The following is a 22,898-nucleotide window of genomic DNA, read 5'->3' on the forward strand; positions in this document are numbered from 1 at the left end:
GGCATATTTGGTGGGGGGCACAAAGGCCACATGTCAGGGCACCAAGGCCAAAGTTAACTATACAGTAGTAGGCTATAAAAATGATCAAAGTTGTATTTAGCCTATTCACTGCAGTAGACCTGCATCACTGTATGAAACATTACAAAAACATGAAACATGACATATTACATAGAACTGCAAATCATCTGATCATCTAATATTTACAGATATCTAGGCTATATATAACATTTATTTTATATTTGGCCTGTTATAAAATCATGTATTGAACAATTTAACCACAGCTCAGCTTTAAGAAACTCAAATAGCCTAGATGCATGCTTAGCATTTTGTGATCATTAGGCTAAGGCTACTTTCACAAACTCAGTCAGCTGTCCTCTGATTTACCAATATCTAGGCGATATTTGTAACATTTATTTTGTATTTGGCCCGCTATGAAATCATGTGGAACAATTTAAACACATTGTAAAACTTAAAGCCCAAATTTGGAGACATCCATGCATGTCGAAATTTACTGCAAATTCAAAACTGGATTACTCTGGAACGGCTAACTGTACAGGGGACCTGTACCTGAACTGTACTTTATACCTTTGTGTTTGGTAAGGTCTGCTGTTTATTCTGATATATGGTTTGTCGTGTGTTAAAAGAAGGGTTTGTGAAGTATTCCACCGAGATGAATGGGTAGGGAGATAATGGGACGCAAAACCTTCAGTAGAATGTATGATTACATTGAATTATATTATTTACTTTTCTCGCGAACCGTTCAACTCAGCAATTATCGGGTAACATTGTTTAAAAGCTGAGAAAAAGCTCTTTCATGTGATACTTGTGATGTCTCTGTAGGACGCAAAGCAGAATATTGAAAGAAGGGGGCACCAAGGCCACCGTGGCCTGTAAACCTCTGATTTTCAAAGGGGCCTCACGGCCAACGCAAGAGGCCATGGCCGTCGTGGCCGCCGTGAAATTCCTACCCTGCTTATTACTGTCATTTCAAAGTAACTTGTTACATTATAATATTACTGTCTCTGAATTGTAAGGCATTACACTACTATTGCATTACTTTTAAGTTACTTTCACCAAAATATCTGGAAATGTGGATTTGCCATTCTAAATGCAGTTTATTATGCTCAATCATAGTCAGAATTTTGTTACAAACCGACAAAAGGTCAAAGTCTGGTAAATTGTGATATAAATACTGTAACTCTAAGGCCTGCTCATTAAAATCAATAGAGAGCCTACTATATTGTAAATCAAAGCTTAAAGAAACTGTATGTAAAATTGTGGCCAAAACTGGTACTGCAATCACTTTCAAATTACTGTAGAGCGATGTATCCCCTTCCCCTCCCCTCTGACTGGCAGAGTTGGCAACACGGATGCCGAAACACTACTGACTTTGTGATTAGTAGATAGGTGGAGGGTGGCGCATTAGGCCAAAACACAACATGACAACATCAACATCAGTTGAGGGCTGCAACTGCACTTTTTAAATGACAATATCCTGGCCAGACTACTGTTGTCAGTGATATAAGTATTTGAAATAACATGATTTCTTAATATCTAGTGACATATCAGGGCCATTTATGATGAATTTATATACATTTCTTACATACGGTTCCTTTAATAAAGACATGTCAAGATGGTGGCCTACTGACCATTTTGGTGTCCTAAGTGAGTGGTTTTGAGTGAGTGACATTTAAATGATAACTCAAACACCTAAAGTAAAATAAAAGGCCTATTTACAGACCATTACTGTGTGTTTTTAACCCTTAGAACCCTAAGCTGTTTTTAGGGCATTTTCACTACCTTTATTCATAAGGATTTATTCTGGTCATTGTAAGTGCCACACACATATATTATATATTGTTTTTTTCAGGAGAGTCTAGGCTATTCAGATCTGCCATCATTTCATGTATTAATACTAGCATTGATTTTATTTAGATTTTTAAAGAATTAAAATATAAAAAGTGTATTATAAAAATTCTTATATTTTGACATGTATCTCACCACAGCAAGCTCACAGCTCTACATGCATTTCATGTGGTTGTAGGGCAGACTGTCCTGAATCGGGCAATATAATTGCCATGTTGGAGGGATACTCTGGGGCTGAGCAATTTACAGAAATATTTGCTGTGTGATTTACGGAAATAAATGCCATTTTTTATAATGACCTTTCTGAGCTCCATATCTGTGACACGAACTGATCTGACCTCACTTGACCCGAGGTTATGTGTTAGCCTGCGTGCCTGTGTGTATGCTGTCATAATAATTCTCATCTTTTTACTGCATTGCCATGAACAAAGTAAAGGCAAAAAAGGTGTTTTATTTGTTGAACAAATTGGGATGCAATGTGAGCCTTGAATTGGATGCCATGCAGGAATTTGCTAGGATCTCAAAACCGGAATATGAACATGCTTTGCCATAGAGAAACACATGATAGCATTGGATTATAAACATGCTTTGCCACAAGAACAGACAAAAACGTGGGGTAAGTCCAGCTATATGAAGTTATTATTTTGCTGTCACTTCGTCTGTTTTATAACCCAGAAGGATGTACTTGGTATCAAATGATAGCTCTGAGTCTCCTCTTTCATCTGACATGCGTGGCATATTTATGCGATCACGGGTCCGCGAGTAATTCAAACGAGAGTAATGAGTGTGCAGCGTTGGTTTGTGTACATGACGTTATTATTTTGCAGTCACTTCGTCTGGTTTTATAAGCCCGAAGGATCGATAAACATGGTACCAATGGATAGCCCTGTGCCTCCTCTTTCATCTGATATGCTTGCCATATCGATGCGATCACGGGTTCGCGAGTAATTCAAACTAGAGTAATGTGTGTGCAGGTGAACGCAGAGAAGTATAGACTGTAAATATGATGCAATTTGATTTAATTTCATGATTTTTTTTAATTTTCATACTTGATCGTACAGACAAGTGTGTAGTCTCGTTGGAAAGCCCCACTTGTGCTCTGTCGTGCAATAAAGGTTTCATCTCGCTGCGATGAACCGTTCCGGAGCAATGTAACAGAGAAGAAGGGGTGTGTTTTTTGACGCACTTTGCGTCAATCGGGTTCTAAGGGTTAAACATTCATGCTGTTTTCTTATAAATGGTGCACTGTCACTTTAAGAGCATTGATCTTTACGTTCTCATAATGCCTTTTTGCCAGCTCTTGTTTACAAGCCTGTTTGTTGAGTTACATTGATATCACAATATTAACAACTAGATGTACCGCATAGCGGTACAAAATATGACCGCCGCTCAGTCCTGTACATCCTTTCCGCGAAAATAAATCACACTTCATTTGTCTCCATCTTTTACTCCATCCCCCACTCTTGAAACTTTTGTGTATGCTTGTTTGGCATGCCTGAGTGTGTGTGTGCGGCTGCACAGAAAGTAGCCTACTGGTGCTGAAAAGGTAGAATAGATTGTAGAATAGCCAAAGAAGATGTAGCATTGTTATAAAACCTTTAAAATCTCTAAACAATCACAAGTAGGGCAGTTCATCACAGTTCATCCATTAACTGGATTGATGAAAGGTCACTTACACCTGTAGGCTACATTGTATTTGGGAAAAGCAAAAGGTATCAGCATAATGTTATTTATTTTTTTATTTTATTTATTTATTTATAAACAAAACATCTCTGTCAGTTCCATGCCGTTTTCAACAGCTATCAAAAACAAAGGTCATTTTTGGATGGATTATTTGTGAATAAAATCTTATGTAGAAGAAGAAACAGTCATCTTTAGTTCATGTAATACTTTATTGTCAATGCACAAATTAAGTAACAGTAGGCTAGGCCTAGTCTGAAACGAAATGCTGTTTTACATCTAACCAGTGGTGCAAATAACTGACATGTCCAAATGGGCCTTGATGAAATGCGTCGCTAGACTGTACACATTTTAACGGGCCAAAGTTGAAGAGCTGTTGTCTGTTATTGTTCGTGCAAATATAGGCTGATTCATGTTCCCTTGCATTCTGTAACTGAGGTAAATGGCTATTCTAGCTTTCACCAGACCAAGCTCAATCTTTTAAGAAATCAAAAAATAAATAGCGGGCAGATCAGGCTGGGTTCACCCAGCGTAGTCCATAGGCACCCGATATTGTTCACGCTCTGGCTATTCTAAATGCAAAAATGCATCAGGGAGTTATGACAAAACTGTAACTAACGAACTAGATCCTAATAGAAAGCTGTTATCTTCCCTAAGCTACAGGTAGGCTTATAAGGTAGGTCTATTTACAACATAAATTGTCAATAGGCTATGCTGGCAACACAATAAAATCTCCTTTGGAAACCAATGGCTTACGCCTTACAGTATCAAGCGGACCATATCGTGGCGAAAAGTTGTAATAAAATTCACGCAGCTCCATGAGTCAAGGAAAGCGCGAATGAAGTAGCCACTTCTAAATGGGACCCACTACACAGTAGTAGTGTGTTGCTAAAGCAGCCATAATGAAATGAAGGTGTCATTGTTTGGATACTTCACACACACGTGCTGTTTAATTTCACAGACTACAACTACCAAGCTGGAATCAAAGCACATCGATTCCCCTCTCACACCCTGCACGCACTTAAAACAAAATAAAAGGCGTCTCAGTCTCACGCATGTGTAGCGCCCCCTTGCCTAAATTACTGGCAAGACACCTAGAAACATGTGAAACACTCAAATATGGGGCGCCCTGAGTTCTTATCAGTTTTGGTGATAAAACAGCAGTAGTTTTGATCAGTTGGTTATGAGTTACCTTGTGAATATCCTGTAAATACACCCTTTTAATCTTTTTAACCCAGTAAGAATATCACAATGAAAGAATGAATTTCCAAGAAAATGTCTTTTTACCTTTTACTATGAAAAATAATTGTTAAATGAAATTACATGTATCAATAAATGAAATATCCTTGTTGTCTTTGTTTTAAATAAACCAAAATACACACTCAAAAGAGTGGGCACTAAGCTTAAATTAAACTCACAATGCTCTTATAGCAATGTACACTCACAATGAATGTGTCTCAGCACAAAACCTAAAATTCAAAGTTCTCCTTTAAACTTCTAAAGTTACTCTTTAAAGTTGAAAATGTAAACCTACTTCAGTGTCCCTTCATGTCACTGTACATGTAATAGCAAACATCCAGTTCAAATGCAACGTCACCAAAGTCACTAGTAAATATCCTAAGCTATGCCGGCTTTAAATCTAAACTAAATGACCCAGAAAAGTACCCTGTTGCAGGCCTGAACGTCGCTTGGGTGCGTTGGGGCCTGGAAATTAAACACTGGCCGCTTCACTCGATGAGCAACATAAAAAGAAACTGACTCTGTACCTGATCGCTGCAGAGAAGTGAAGAGTAGAGTGTTCACATGCTCACTGCGTGATCACGCAGCTGAAGCGTGGACCTTTCGTAGCTCGTCCCTCAGCACTCGCATCCTGCATGGACTCCCGCAGCACCGAATCTCCCTGTCCCCACCGTGTCGTTGATCTCAGCCGTCTTGTCCAAACGAAACCCCAACTTCTCCGGCGATCAGGATAATTCTAACACAGTTCCCCAAGCACAGTTACCAGGTAGCCCACAACACTGTAGCCGACCCTCCTCACTGTCTTGGAACCGAGCGTGCTCTCGCGCTTGTCACGTGCAGTAGGCCTATTCACAACGGTCTAACTTCAAACTTCTCAAATAAAGCAAAGGAAAAGTGTCCCGAAGCACATCACTAAAGTCCGCTGCTTCATTAAGTGTCCTAGCCGAACACTTGGCTGCAGATTCTTTCCCATAGCCTGGAAAAGTGTTGGTTTTGCATATGCTAACAGGGAGAAACAATCGAGTAGACTGTCTTCTTCATCATCCTCCGACGAACTGAACACTTTCTCGCTCTCCTTCCGATTGCGCAACAGTTCAGGGGTCAGTATCCTCGACCAATCAGGAATTAGTAAAATAATTCGTCAAATATTACAAACAGAAATTAAATACAAAATTGTAGAAAACAAAAGCATTAGTCATAGGAATTTTACTAGAGCTTGTAAATTGCATTAACAACATTTTTTAACATTTTAACCTTTTTAATTATTAAATCTGCACATGAATTGAAACCATCCCATGTATTGAAATGAACCCAAAATATAGCACAGGGCTACACTCTCCCCCACTTAAATGGTTTACATGTCCCTATGAAACCTAGTTCCCATGAAACATGAATGAAAACATAAACCTAAATGACACAGGGAAATGAAATAAAAACTCCCTTAACCAATCTTTATGACTACACCCCTATGCACTATAGTCAACGGCTGATCTTTAGGCTTCCCTGCCTCATCATAAGTTAGTCTGATAACAGGCTTAATAGACCTCTTCTCATGTCTAGGGGAAGTTCTCTGTGGTTGGGCTTCCTCAGTCACTCTCACGGGAGAATGTCTTTCAGGCTCTGCACTACCTGTTGATTCAGCAGGCGTTTCTACGTCATCGGCAGCATCAATCTCACCATCACTAGAGTCTGCAATGGCTCCTGACATCATATCACATTCGTTCTCTTCATCATGATCAAACACACTGTCCTGCTCATCAGCAGTGTTCTGTACTTCACTCTCATGATCTCTTTCAGAGACAGGATCTTCAAGATCTTCAGGTTCTGACCTCCATCTGAACATAGGCTGATACTCAGAGTCAGAGCCACTAGATTCCTCATTCAGCGGATAACCTGCATTGCCTTGAAACCTCCTAGCGTGTGATTGATGCGTCACTGACTTTCTCTGACTCCTAGTCACAGGCCTTGTGGTTTGCTCTTGAACATCTGACTTCTCAGAAATTCTCACCAAACTTCCAATTGGCAAAATGTTGTCTCTGTGAATAGTTCTCAGCTTCCCCATCCCACTCTCAGGCTTCACCCTGTAGACAGGCAAATCAGGGAGCTTTTCCACTATCACGTAGGGTATAGCGTTCCACCTACTCTGCAATTTATGTTTCCCCTTCAACCCCAAGTTCTTCAAGAGTACTCGATCACCCTTGGCTAATACTTGGTTGCGTAGGACTCTCTCATAGTTCTTCTTGTTCCTCAAATGAACTTGAGTTGCAGACTTGGTAGCTAACTCATAAGCACTCTTTAAGTCTCTCTTGAGATCTTCCACATAACGTGAATGACTGACTGGTTCTTGACCATCGGTACCTAAGCATACATCGATCGGCAATCTGGCCTCTCTGCCAAACATGATGTAATAGGGTGAATACCCTGTGGCATCATTCTTGGTACTGTTGTACGCGTGTACTAACCGACTCACATGACGACTCCACTGACGCTTGTGAGTATCTCTCAAGGTTCCCAGCATAGATAACAGTGTTCTGTTAAAGCGCTCTGGTTGTGGGTCACCCTGGGGATGATAGGGTGTCGTCCGTGACTTACGGATTCCCAAGGTCCTCAGTAATTCCTGGATCAACCGACTCTCGAAGTCACGGCCTTGGTCCGAATGAATTCGAGCTGGAAGACCATAGTGAACGAAGAATTTCTCGACCAATACCTTGGCGACAGTGACTGCTCGTTGATCCTTGGTTGGGTATGCTTGCGCATAGCGACTGAAATGATCGGTCACCACGAGAATGTTGGCAACTCCACTTGAGTCTGGCTCTAGAGAGAGAAAATCGATACATACAAGCTCCATGGGTCCTGTGGAAGTAATCTGCTGTAATGGAGCGGCTCGTGGACATGGACTCTTCCACGTGACACACTTCCCACAGTTGCCTATGTATGTCTCAACAGCCTGACTCATCTTCGGCCAATAGAACCTTGCTCTTATCAGTTCTAGAGTTCTCTCTACTCCCAAGTGCCCCATATCATCATGCAAAGCTCGGCACACCCGCATTCTGAATTCTTTGGGTAGCAGCAACTGGCGGTGTTCTTTACCAGAAGCTTTGGTTGTCACTCGGTAGAGTAATCCATCTTTTATTCTCAGTTTTGTACCCTCACGCTTCAGCAATGACACATCTGTATCAGCAGCGTTAGAAGGCCAGTGGCCTGTTTTCAAGGCCTCTCTTGCTACTTTGAGGACAGGGTCTTTGAGCTGAGCTCTTTGCAAGTCGTCATGGGTGAACTGTTCTAGTTGGTCAACATTCAGGTGAGTTGCAAAAGAATAGAGCTCAGGAATGCCTTCTGCAGGAACTCCTAGTCTTTCAGCCACACACACATCTTGTGCACGCACTTGACTGCAAAGTGTTTTCACATCACCCTGACACAGTTTCTTCCAGGGCTCTGCGTCAACATCAGACCAGTTGCGTGAGAGTAAATCAGCGTCAATGTTCACCTTTCCAGGGCGATATTTGACTTCGAAGTCATAAGTGGCTAGTGCAGCAAGCCATCTGTGACCAGTTGCGTTGAGTTTCCCAGTTGTCAGCACATATGTGAGCGGGTTATTGTCAGTCATTACCGTGAATCTCACACCATATAGGTAATCGTGGAATTTGTCTACCACGGCCCACTTGAGTGCTAGAAACTCGAGCTGGTGGATGTGATACTTTCGCTCCGCAGGAGTCAATCCTCTGCTGGCGAATGCGACAGGACGGAGACCTTCAGGATGAACCTGGTTTAAGACTGCTCCCAAACCTTTGAGACTTGCGTCGATGTGCAGCACATAGCGCTTGTTAGGATCTGCAAACGCTAACACAGGCGCGTTGGTAAGGCGTCTGATGATCTCACGGAAAGCTTTTGTGCATGCATCAGTCCATCGTGAGCCAAAAGGTTCAGCCTCCTTGTAGTACTGTTGATCTCTCACGACAGTAGGTTTTTTTCCTTTTCTGACAGGGGGATACCCTTTGGTTAGGTCTGTCAAGGGCTTAACAGTGGAGGAGTAGTTTGCCACAAATCTGCGGTAATAACCACAGAAGCCGAGGAATGACCTCAGTGACTTTAGGTCAGTAGGCTGTGGCCACTGGGTTACAGCTTCAACCTTAGCTGGATCTGTCGCAATCCCATCAGCAGAGACGATATGGCCAACATACTTGACTCTGGGCTGACAGAACTGGCATTTGTCCAAAGACACTTTTAGGCCTACTTCCTCGAGACGGTCCAGGACTTTCATAAGTCTCTCCTCATGTTCTTCCAACGTAGCACCAAACACGATTAAATCATCAAGATAAACGAGGACTTGTAGCAAGTTCATGTCCCCAATGGCCTTCTCCATTAGACGCTGAAACGTCGCAGGAGCTCCCATCACCCCTTGGGGCATACGTTGGAACTGGTAGAAGCCGAGAGGACAAATGAACGCGGTCTTGTCTTTGTCTTCTTCCGCCATTGCGATTTGGTAGTAACCGCTACGAAGGTCTAAGACAGAGAACCATCGACTTCCTGCTAAACAATCTAATGCGTCATCGATGCGTGGTGTGGTGTATTGGTCAGGTATCGTCTTACTATTCAGAGTCCTATAGTCGATGCACATACGCACGTTTCCATTCTTTTTTCGTGCTACCACGATAGGCGAAGCGTATGGACTCCTAGACTCCTGTATCACTCCAGCATCTAACAGCTCTTGGAGATGCTTACGCACGTCCTCTATGTCCGCAGGTGCCAGGCGTCTGGATCTTTCACGAAACGGACGGGGATCAGTTAGACGAATGTTGTGCTCAACGCCTTTGGCTAAGCCAACTTCCCATTCACGGAGTGAGAACACATTGCGACGATGACAGAGTTTTCTCCTAAGTCTGTCTTTCCATTCATTGGAGATAGGAGAATCTCCAAAGTCTATCAAATTTGGATCCAGTTCTTCAGTGTTCTGACTTTTCACTATAGGACTGGCCAAATCAGCTGAATGAACTGTACCTAGGAGAGTGCCTCGAGGTATAATAATCTCTTTCTTGGTTTCGTTCTGAACCAACAGAGAGAAGCAGTCGGGGTCAATGGCAGAAGCGGGAGCAACTACAGGCTGGAACATCACACCGTGAGGTAATGGCACAGTTTCACTCGTCTCCACCACGATTATGCCTTTAGGTGCTGGCTGACTGAGGTCCAGTTGACATGGTACACAGCGACTCTCTTGAGGGGTAAGTCTCAAGTCGTCAGGGCCCATGAACTTCACTAAACACACAGAATCTTCAGTGTTCGTGTTATTGGCTTTAGGCAGCACCAGTTCTCTCTTCTGTCCAGTGTTGCTGACTTTCAGGGCACGGGCTAAAGCCTCACTCTTTGGGTGACCACACAGATCAGCGAGTCTGTAGAACAAGTTAGCGTTTGTGCCTAGGATCACTGGGACCTGATCTGGTGTGTTAGGCCCAGGGCAAATCAATGCCAACACTGACAGTGTCTCTGACTTTCCAGTTAGCTCCTTTGGAAACTGCATGTCAACTACAATGTATCCTGAGTAGGGATAACTTGTATCACTTAATCCCCAAATGGCTAAGCCAGACACTGGTTGTATGGGTATGTCGGACAAGTGCTTCTCATAGAATTTCTGGAAAATGATGGTTACTTGGGACCCACTATCCAGTATGGCTGTACAGGGGTTACCGTTCACTCTCACTTGCACTGTAGAAGGTGGACCAATGAGACCTTTGGGAAGCGGGGCATGTGTGTTTGTGCATACTTCCTGTTTTTTAGAGAAACAGTTGGTGGTCTCACTGTTTGGATTGCCATCGTTCGACAGCTTGCCTTTAGTTTTGTTAAGCGACGCTATGAGTCTCTTAATGACTCTCTTCTCATTTTCAGCAGATGAGCACTGGGTGGCGATATGGCCATCTTCTCCACATCTGTAACAGAAGCGCTCACCACCTCCAGGACTTTGTGTTTGCCTAGAACCTTGACTTTGGCTCTTAGTCCCGACAGCGGCTACAGTAGCTGAAGGCTCAGTTGCATTCCCTCCTTTGGACTTCAACTTTCTGCCTAATCTTCTAACTTTCTTTCGTAAAGCAGCAGCTTCTGACTTGTCATAGCCTGAGTGACTTGGACTTGGCATTGGCATAGATGCATGAACACTGACTCCTTCATTTGCTGAACTCTTACTCATCTCAAACACTTGAGTTTTCAAAGCTTTAAAATCAGCCTTTAGCACTTCTATGCTCACATCATCGTCGACTGAGTCATTACAATCAGCAACATTCCGAATACGTGCATTCACCTTCTTTCGTGTTTGCTGGCATTCTTCTTCTGCTCTGATCTCAGACAGTAAGTCAAGAAAGTTGGGGGGTTTACTGCGTCTCTCTTTCAAGCTTAGCTGTAGCAGCATCAAGTCTGAGTCAATTGCACCACGAAGCAGCTGTTCAACACGCACTTTGTCTTTATCACTAGCTGAGACCCCTCCTTTCTTCACCACTTTGGCCAGAAAAGGTTCAATTCGGCGAACATAGTCTGACAACTTCTCACCAGACTTCTGCTGTATGAGCCGGAAAGAAAAGTACAGGTCTTCAGCAGACTCAGCGGAACCAAACGCACTGTCCAGCGCATCAAGAAACTCTTGTGCTGTGGCTCCTTGCTTACTGAGGCGCAGTGACTTGACGATTTCGAGAGCAGGGCCTCTCAAGCACTCCAGGATTCGTCGCCTCTTCTCTTGTTCAGTGAATTCACTCTCTTGAACCATTAATGTTGCCTGTTCTAGCCAATATTCTAGAGATTCCTCCCCAGCCAGGGTGGGAGTGATTCCTGAGAAGATCCGCAGTCGGCGGTATCCATGGCTCTCAGCTTGACTTTTGGTAGTACGGCTGACCACATCAACCATGGCGCGCAAGACTGACTCATCAGTGGAAGACAAGCTTTGAATATCGGCAAGGGTCTTTCCTTCTGACATTAGAAAACGTCGCAACTTGGCTGAAAAATCCTCAGCAGGAGCTTGAGGAGTGGGTTGCTGGGCATGGGTTATGATCTTCCAAACAGCGCCATCATTGGGTCGGACTTCAGGAGGAACTACTCTTGGATCAATGACTTCTTTGCATTCACAGAGAACTAGTAAGCCATCGCCATCACTGTAGGGCTTGGTTCCCCTTACTCTCACTCGACCCCAGCATCGGACTGTGTGTAGCTCTTCTTCAATTTTGGCCACTTCGAGATCTTTCCCCACCCCCACCACTAGTATGGTGCGAGTGACATCAATAGTTTCAGTGCCACACCACTCAATAAGCTCTGCCTGCAACTTACTATCAGCCATGACTGAAAATAAAAAAAAATCTATATTTCAATAAAATGTTCAAAAATGCCTAGGACAAATTAAAATACTTCAGAAAATTCTCATAACCATCCCAGCGGTGCCTCCATTTTATGTAGCGCCCCCTTGCCTAAATTACTGGCAAGACACCTAGAAACATGTGAAACACTCAAATATGGGGCGCCCTGAGTTCTTATCAGTTTTGGTGATAAAACAGCAGTAGTTTTGATCAGTTGGTTATGAGTTACCTTGTGAATATCCTGTAAATACACCCTTTTAATCTTTTTAACCCAGTAAGAATATCACAATGAAAGAATGAATTTCCAAGAAAATGTCTTTTTACCTTTTACTATGAAAAATAATTGTTAAATGAAATTACATGTATCAATAAATGAAATATCCTTGTTGTCTTTGTTTTAAATAAACCAAAATACACACTCAAAAGAGTGGGCACTAAGCTTAAATTAAACTCACAATGCTCTTATAGCAATGTACACTCACAATGAATGTGTCTCAGCACAAAACCTAAAATTCAAAGTTCTCCTTTAAACTTCTAAAGTTACTCTTTAAAGTTGAAAATGTAAACCTACTTCAGTGTCCCTTCATGTCACTGTACATGTAATAGCAAACATCCAGTTCAAATGCAACGTCACCAAAGTCACTAGTAAATATCCTAAGCTATGCCGGCTTTAAATCTAAACTAAATGACCCAGAAAAGTACCCTGTTGCAGGCCTGAACGTCGCTTGGGTGCGTTGGGGCCTGGAAATTAAACACTGGCCGCTTCACTCGATGAGCAACATAAAAAGAAACTGACTCTGTACCTGATCGCTGCAGAGAAGTGAAGAGTAGAGTGTTCACATGCTCACTGCGTGATCACGCAGCTGAAGCGTGGACCTTTCGTAGCTCGTCCCTCAGCACTCGCATCCTGCATGGACTCCCGCAGCACCGAATCTCCCTGTCCCCACCGTGTCGTTGATCTCAGCCGTCTTGTCCAAACGAAACCCCAACTTCTCCGGCGATCAGGATAATTCTAACACAGTTCCCCAAGCACAGTTACCAGGTAGCCCACAACACTGTAGCCGACCCTCCTCACTGTCTTGGAACCGAGCGTGCTCTCGCGCTTGTCACGTGCAGTAGGCCTATTCACAACGGTCTAACTTCAAACTTCTCAAATAAAGCAAAGGAAAAGTGTCCCGAAGCACATCACTAAAGTCCGCTGCTTCATTAAGTGTCCTAGCCGAACACTTGGCTGCAGATTCTTTCCCATAGCCTGGAAAAGTGTTGGTTTTGCATATGCTAACAGGGAGAAACAATCGAGTAGACTGTCTTCTTCATCATCCTCCGACGAACTGAACACTTTCTCGCTCTCCTTCCGATTGCGCAACAGTTCAGGGGTCAGTATCCTCGACCAATCAGGAATTAGTAAAATAATTCGTCAAATATTACAAACAGAAATTAAATACAAAATTGTAGAAAACAAAAGCATTAGTCATAGGAATTTTACTAGAGCTTGTAAATTGCATTAACAACATTTTTTAACATTTTAACCTTTTTAATTATTAAATCTGCACATGAATTGAAACCATCCCATGTATTGAAATGAACCCAAAATATAGCACAGGGCTACACATGTATAGGCAAAACTGTATCAGACCGGTGTAACGTTGGTAAATCTTCCATTGCACAGAATGATTTTTGTAGCACGTGCAACAAATGACAATCGAAAGATACAATTACAGTGCTGCTATCAATTTGCTTGGTATAACCGCATTTATAGTTTTCTACAAATGCAATCAATCAAATTGGCCTCCATCACTCAACTAACGGTAACATTACCTAGGTCCTTATTGATATTATAAGATTAACGTACCTGCAGTAAAAACCAAGCATGTCCGAAAAACATCCTCAGATTTATTTCGGCTTCAAGAAGAAATGGGAATTACATTTCATGTGAACATCATCCTATCCTTATTAGACGTTCTCTGCGGTAAACTATAGTCCTTGTAGGAAGCGTCCATTGTTATTCCAACCCACGTTTAACTTCCAACAAAATTACGTCTCACTGCAACGATGCGCCATCTAGTGGACAAACGACTACTTATCGCCAATACTGGAAATGCAGACATGATGATGATGATGAATATTTCTTTTGGCTTTCTTCTAATCCTACTGAATTTGTAATTATGTATCGGCCGTTCTAATACCGATAGTATGTGGGTGCCTGTGTGTGTGTGCATGTGTATATGTGTGCACCGCCATCTACAGGCCAATGAGTGTACAGTCACTAAATGTACGCATAATCTAATTTTTTTAAGACCCCCCCATGGATGAAATTCTACGAAACTTGGCATACCCCCAGAGAATGCCAGGTCAATCATACACATAAAATTTGTTGCAGTTCTGAACATCTTAACTGAAGATAGGGGCGATTAAAGCAGAATAATATTGCATTTTCTTTTTTTACCAGGGGGGTGCAAATCACAAATGAGTGATTATGGGCCAGATTGATGTGGGCCCTTGAGACCAACATACCATAAAAGATTCTTCATCCTCGGTGCCACGGTTCAGGTAGTTATTTAGGAAAAACTGCTTTTTTTGCGGTTCGGGGGGCCCAGCACGGGGGGGGAGTGGACCCCGGGGACGAAACGAAATTTTTCCATAAAAGTCTAGTGGGGCTACATACCCACCAAATTTCATGTGCCCCGGTGGTTCGGTGTCCCGGGTATCGTTGACCAAAAATTCAGGAAGTAGATGACGGGGGAAAAAAAAAAAAAAAAAAAAAAAAAAAACTTTGACAATCCCTATATGACCGCTTCGCTAGCGGCGGTCATAATAATATGCACAATGTTAAGTTGTTTTAAGCAGCCTTCATTGCTTTGGAAAGTATGCAATAACATGTTGCATTTCGTTTTGCAAATAAAAGTGAATTATGAGCCTGGTATCCACCTAGCTATCTGAATGGATTATTTTTTTGTCAACTCGGCATCATGTGCTTCATGTAAATGCTTGGAAAACGAATTATTGAAGACCCACCAATTCCAATCTAGCAATACGTGGTGGAGATTGAGAGAACCCAAAAAGTATCAAACTTGCATGTACCATGGTGTTAGTGCATTCTGACATTGTAAACGTTATTGATGAAGAGTGAAATGCAGTTTGCAGTAAAGCTACTATTCATTGGTTACATGTGGGTGCCCCCTCTGTCCTTTGGTGCCCAACGCAAAGTGTGTGATGCGCGTTGTGGGAGCGGTGGCACTGCCATGCTACACAATCTTTTTTCTGCATTTCTATCCCTTTATTCTCTTCAAGTTCAATTGTGAATTCAAGTTCACAGCTGAAAGCTGACATGCACTAGAAGTTTGTGTTTAATCAAGAATCAAAAAGATTAGCGTGGCACCACTTTAGATGTTTCATTAAATGACTTGTGCTATTTCTTGAGGCATAGTGAGATCTTTCGGTTTCGCACAAAGTGCACTAACTATTATGTTCTTCATATCCTTGTCTCTAAGCGTAGCCTAGGCTTATGTCCATCCCGCAAATAGAGTCTGCTGCAGCCACAGTCATCTTCAACCAGTTTCAGGAGATAACGTTCTACTATTTTGCGCAGATTTTTTCTCCTCTGTTGTTCTTGCGGTGGTGTTTGCGAATATGTATCAAAACAAAACACTGCTTAATTTTTGGTTAAAATGCATTGTAACGCGCGTTACTGAAGTTTGTACCGAGTAAAATATTACTCAATTTTTTTTTGTGATGCCTTACATTACCGCGTTACCGCATTTTGTAACGCATTACTCCCAACACTGGTCCTGGTACTCTAACAAGGGGCTGTGAATTGGTCCTAATGTACTCTAACAAGGGGCTGTGGATGTTAGACAGTTCCTGAGCATCCTGGGTGTCTTATCAAAAACAATACAAATATGTATTCTGAGATGATGACACCTTGAAGATGTTCTAGGCTATTTAAACTGCAGTTATGTCAAACTCAAATGAGCCATTCCAAAATGAGCGTGTGGAGGTGGGTCAGTACTTGTGTGATGTGGAAGTGGGTTAGTCCATGTGTGATGTGGAGGTGGGTTAGTACATGTGTGATGTGGAAGTGGGTTAGTACATGTGTGATGTGGAGGTGGGTCAGTACTTGTGTGATGTGGAAGTGGGTTAGTCCATGTGTGATGTGGAGGTGGGTCAGTACTTGTGTGATGTGGAGGTGGGTTAGTCCATGTGTGATGTGGAGGTGGGTCAGTACTTGTGTGATGTGGAAGTGGGTTAGTCCATGTGTGATGTGGAGGTGGGTCAGTACTTGTGTGATGTGGAGGTGGGTTAGTCCATGTGTGATGTGGAGGTGGGTCAGTACATGTGTGATGTGGAGGTGGGTTAGTCCATGTGTGATGTGGAGGTGGGTCAGTACTTGTGTGATGTGGAGGTGGGTTAGTCCATGTGTGATGTGGAGGTGGGTCAGTACATGTGTGATGTGGAGGTGGGTTAGTCCATGTGTGATGTGGAGGTGGGTCAGTACATGTGTGATGTGGAGGTGGGTTGGGTTAGTCCATGTGTGATGTGGAGGTGGGTTGGGTTAGTCCATGTGTGATGTGGAGGTGGGTTAGTACATGTGTGATGTGGAGGTGTGTGATGTGGAGGTGGGTTAGTCCATGTGTGATGTGGAGGTGGCTGATGTGGAGGTGGGTTAGTCCATGCGTGATGTGGAGGTGTGTGATGTGGAGGTGTGTGATGTGGAGGTGGGTCAGTACTTGTGTGATGTGGAGGTGGCTGATGTGGAGGTGGGTTAGTCCATGCGTGATGTGGAGGTGTGTGATGTGGAGGTGTGTGATGTGGAGGTGGGTTGGTCCATGTGTGATGTCATATTGCCTCGGAGCTGACTGGATAGAATATAAGACACATGAACACATACACTCTCACACACACACACACACACACACAGGGAGAGACAATAACACATATATACATACAAAAAGAGTTACAAAACACACACACAGACACAGGGAGAGACAATAACACATATATACATACAAAAAGAGTTACAACACACACACACACACAGACACAGTGTGAGAGAGAGATAAAAATAACCCAGACAGGTTGTGACTTGTGCAGGTTTACCTGGAGAGACCTGTAGGTGGCGCCACTTCTGGACTACAGTTTTTTTAAATGCTTACACACTAAATCTTTGCTTGTCACACAATTTTGTCTTCCAAACATCATAACCCCACACCAAATCTGCAAAACCATACACTAATTCTCAGTGTTTGACTCAGTTTTCAATTGACTAAAACACATTTTGCAAAACACCACACACAATTTTCTACTAACATTAACACACAAAAATCGAACAGGAAGTAACTTGATTTCATTTTTCAAACACAACCCATCAAAATGCCACACTTATTCACCAGTGCTTCACTCTCTCTCCTCACATGTGTAAACACTCATTACTTTACTGAACACCATCCAATCATTGCCTTAGTATAGGCCTATGAGTAGACATACTGTACTCTCTATGTAGGTATGGACCCTCTCAATCTGCTCCTAGAGGATTTACGGTTGAAATGTTCAGAACCAATGCAGATACTTTGAAAGGAATGTTCTACAAAAAGTCGACTTTATGTACAGTAAAACTTTTCTTTTTTTACTATATTTTTGTGTCTCCCCAACTTACCATTAGCTCAATACACACACACACAGAGACAAACAAACACACACACACACACACACACACACACACACACACACACACACTTTTCTTTGGAAAAAGCAAAGTAATTTGATAGTAGTCAGTCATTTCCGTCTTACAGTACGCAAAATCAGCTTTTTCAGAACTCCATGTACATTTGGTCATTGTATTTTGCTTTGCTTTATTCTTGTTGGCTGTAAAATACTGTATTTGCAACAGCAAGTTATTTGCAAAAAATCACTATTTTTAGTTTCAATAATACTGTGTATTTCAACTTCTCTCTGTAGATACCGTAACTTTCACTCTTGTATGGAAATACATAAAGCCTATGAAAGACAGAAGACAGAACATATTATGACAAAAGTGTTTGTAACGTGAGGCGAATGTTTGCTTTAAAGATGTGTTTTTGACATTTTGAATGTTGTGTGTCATTTTGCTGGAGATTTGAGGCATTTTGCATTTTGTGTGAGCAATTGTGGGTTTTGTGTGTGGAGTTTTGAAAAATAGACACAGAGTTTTGAAAACGTGTGTAAACAATTGTAAAAAACTGTAATACTGACGGTTCCGTGTTAATCCCCAGTGAGGCCTGTAGATGGCGCCACTTCTGGTTAATACTGATGGTTCCGTGTTAATCCCCAGTGAGGCCTGTAGATGGCGCCACTTCTGGTTAATACTGACGGTTCCGTGTTAATCCCCAGTGAGGCCTGTAGGTGGCGCCACTTCTGGTGTTAATCGATTGGTAAACAAATAAACAACCATACAGTATATATCTAGCTCTGTAAGTGGCACCACCTACAGGCCTCACTGGGGATTAACATCTCTTAATTAAGAGACCACTGCACAATTTTCTGAAGTCATCCTACGGTTGCTGAGTTACTGAGCGAATGAGTAGTCATATTCAAAATTGAGAGGTCTTTTTAATTTTTCCAGAGCTATATATATATATATATATATATATTTATTAGGGCTGTCAAGCGATTAAAAAAAAATCAAATTAATTACAGTACATACTCTAAATTAATCGCATGCAGTGGCAGACAGAGTACACAGCTTCATTACTTGAGTAAAAGTACAGATACCCTTTGCTAAATTTTACTCAAGTACAAGTAAAAGTACAACAGTCAGATGTCTACTTAAGTAAAAGTACTGAAGTACTTGTTTTTAAAAGTACTTGAATATCAAGAGTACAAGAGTAGCCTACATTTTCTAAATATTGCATTACTACTGCCACAGTGACATTTATGTACAGAATCGTCCTACATGGAGTTATGAAAATGTTTAATGTTAATACCTCGGAGAATGTAAAAGGAATTGAAAGTAAAATAAAGTAATTTTCATCTTTTTCCGTGTTGCCAGGGATGGGCAGTATTTCTAATACATGTATTTCAAATACGTATTTCAAATACAAAATACTATTTTGTAATTGAAACACTTGAAGCGAAAACTATCATTAACTTGTTCAGAAAATTTAAATAGTCTGGCGAGGTGGGGCCACAGGTTGGCACATTCCTGGGATGGACCTGCTGCGTCTTCATCCATTGTTTCGTCTTTTATCTAAATCTGAACATGGAGTTGACTTTGGCAGAAAGCTGAAGGTGATTGCTGATAGGCTGTCCCAATCAGTGGAGCCTGCACAATCAAATCACGTTTGAGAGGGAAACAACAAATTTGGTACTTACTGTAGTGGAGTAAAGAGTACAATATTTGTCTCTCAAATGTACTTGAGTAAAGTCATGAGTACTCCCCAAAAATTATACTCGAGTGAAGTACAGATCCCTCAGAATTGTACTCAAGTACTGTACTCAAGTAAATGTACTCTGTTACTGTCCGGCTCTGATCGCATGCATCCATTTTTGCTATTAACATATTTAAAAAAAAAAAATGTTTTTTTTTTAAATATAATTTTTACCTTTGCCGCAGGCATCAACGTAGTGCCTGGTGTCAGATTTTAGCATGATAAATGCAAATGACTGAAGTTTCCACTCACTGTCAATACCCTAACATCAAGGTAATGTGTGGTATACCCTCCATGATTTGTCCTTTTTTTGGCCATTCAAACATGTTGTAGATTTTTATTCACATAATTGTTGTTGCCTTTTCTATCCAGTAGGTGGCAGTCCAGTATAAGAAATAGAGCAGTTCAAGTAGTTGAGTAGAAAAAGATGAAACTAAACAGCAGGAAAAACGAGACAAAGAAAAGCAGCGTAGCAGTGCAAACGGAAATGTGATGTGTGAAGTAGAGTTCTCAACGGGCCTGAAAATTACAACCCGACCCGACCCGGCCCGTGGCTTTTAAAGCCCGGACCCGATGTAACCCGACACATCAACATGAATTATCTGCCCGAACCCGGCCCGACGTAAACATAGGCTACGTTTTGACTGTTAAACCCTGACTTTATTTAGGTGAAGATTCAACACATTAGCGTGACAATTTACTTAAAACGGTGATTTTCTCCTCTTCTGGCGTATCGTGACGGAAGAACCATGCCAACTTTGGATGCGGTTATCTTAGCGATACTTTTTGCAATAGGCCTACCCTTGATATACATATTGTTGGAAAGCTTAGTTCATGGCCGTTCATGTGAGCACAATAACTTAATTTTGTAAATTTTACCAAAGCGACTGGTTTCGCCTTGCAGGGTTACATATTTAATCAGCACCTTGCATTTTGAGCATTGCACATAACCTGCAGAATTTTCATCAGAATCCAGCACCACTCCAAACACTTTCCAGACCTCTGATTTCCCCACTCCTGTAGTAGCCACGGTGAATTCACCTGCGGCAAGTTCAGCCTACTTTTCACCAACTCCATCTTCTTCTTCAGGCTAAAGGCGTGCACGCAGCGTCTGCCCCTGCCCCTCTCCATGATGCACGTTGCACGCAGCAGCAGACCTTCTTTACGGTGAACAGCTGCGATGATTAATAAATGTTTTTTTTTCACTGAGCAGAAAAGATTAAGCCCGAGGTCCGACCCGACCCGAGTCATTTGCTTATATTTTCGACCCGAACCCGGCCCGAACTTCCGGGTCCCGTCAGGTTTATCGGGCCGACCCGACCCATTGAGAACTCTAGTGTGAAGTTATTGGAATGGAAATAAATGGAACCACCTTCAACAGACTTGTAAAGACATTTTGTTTTAAGTGTGCAACAAATGTAATCGATTTAGTAAGGGAGTTTGTCGGTTAGTTAGTCAGTCGGTCATAAGGTAGGCTAAGTAAATATGTTAGCAAAGTTAACTAACAAGACTGGCGGCTAGCATTATTATCATCAAGAGGTGGGCTAACTCGTAGGCCTACCTCCGGATTGCTTTGCATTGAGGTGCTACTTCAGACTTGACAAACTCCTATGGTAGGCAAGGGAAAATCTTTACTGCAGAAATAGTAGGTTCCCACTAAACATTGGACGTCGTATGGACGTTGAGATGATGTCTATATTGCGTCCGTCGGTCCATGACCAATTCTGAACTTTAGAACGACGTGCAAACTAGGTCCACTATTTGGACGTCTAATAATGACCCCATTTGTACGTCAATATGTAGTTGAATATTTGGACGTCGGTGTAGGTCACTTTTTTGGACGTCTAAAACAGGTGCAGGGAATTAACATGATTTAAGTAATTTATTATTATTATTAGTAGTAGTAGCCTAGTAGCAGTAGGCTAGTAGTAATACAAAATAAATGTAAAATACCAACATTGTTCTTACCAACATGATGAATGTGATCATTATTATTAGTAGTAGTAGTAATAGGCCTCGTACACTCTAAAAAATGCTGGGTTATTTCTGCACCCAATTACTGGGTTGTGGCAGTTTGACCATTTATTGGGTTATGTTAGCCCATGCTGGGTTATTTTCCATAATCCAGCCACAGGGTTGGTGGTTTGGAACTCAATCTCCAACATGGTATTCTACCCACTGTCTGGGTCACTGGTAGCCTAAGTAATGGGTTAATTTACTGAGTATTTTAAGGTCAACATCTCAAGAGTAGCCTACAATAAAAATGTCAGGCACATGTCACTTTTTTACTGAAAATTGCGAACTGCAACAAATTCTTTGAGAGTTAAATACCATAAGGAATGAGCATGTGTAGGCTATGCAACTCCTGTGTCTACTAGTTGCAAAGAAATCGTTTTGGCTTTGTCTAGCTTTCATTTGGTGATTGCTGATAAAAAAGACACTTTCAACAAGTTGTTAAATGTTTGCCTCTCAGTCTTGCTCTGCTTTTAACCCTCTGACAGCAATTTGAATTGCACTTGAACCGCACAGCATTGTGGGGCGATTTCTAACGTTCATCCCCTGCCTCCCACCCCTGACAAAGTAACTTCAACTATTACTTTTCTGCTTGTGTGAGCTGTCCAAACTCTGCCATCATCATATCCAAGGTAAGAATTACAGTACTTCTGCATATGCCAATTGAAAACGCGAATTTATTATAAATATATTGGTTTCAAAGTGTAATGTTAACCAAAACCGAACTAAGTCTACTAACTAGCTAGCAATTAGCTAACGTTAGCGAGCTAAGAATCGCTAACGTTGACGGAGTTAATGTTAACTTTTCCAATAGCTAACTTCACCATTATGTTGGATATCTGGAATGGTAGTTAATATCATATCCAAAAATACATCTGTGTAAGATGTCATTGTGAATGTAGTTTTAGTTTGAATGAAATATCAGGCGCAAGTAAGTTAACTGTTATTTAGTGTCTCCATGCAGGCTAATATCAACTTAGCTTCTACAGACACAGATGAGAGTTGTTAACGTTAGATAATTTCCATGAGACATAGGCCTAGGTAGGCAACATTATTTACATTTAATATGCATGTAGTGTTGATATTTAAATACAAAAGAGAACCAGTAAAACAAATGAATGTAGTAGTGGATGCGAATGGGGGCAATTATACATTTGGGGAATTGGGTGTATGATACACTTTAGGTTGTGAAGTAGTGCTTGTCTTCATGTTCTTCATTGCCCTTATTTTCCCCTCGTTTGATGTACCTGACTTGCGCCTCAGTAGTAGTGCTTCAGTGATGGTCTTTTTGTGTTCTGTGTGTTTTGCAACTTATTCATTTTAGTCTCCCTCTGTTCCCTCTGTTTGCAGGCGTTATGATGTGAGGACT

Source organism: Alosa pseudoharengus, unplaced genomic scaffold (assembly GCF_046254945.1).
Source record: "Alosa pseudoharengus isolate Yale_2024_CS ecotype anadromous, Long Island Sound unplaced genomic scaffold, YU_APseudo_1.1 YU_APseudo_1.1_scf_4, whole genome shotgun sequence".
NCBI classification, from domain to species: domain Eukaryota; kingdom Metazoa; phylum Chordata; class Actinopteri; order Clupeiformes; family Clupeidae; genus Alosa; species Alosa pseudoharengus.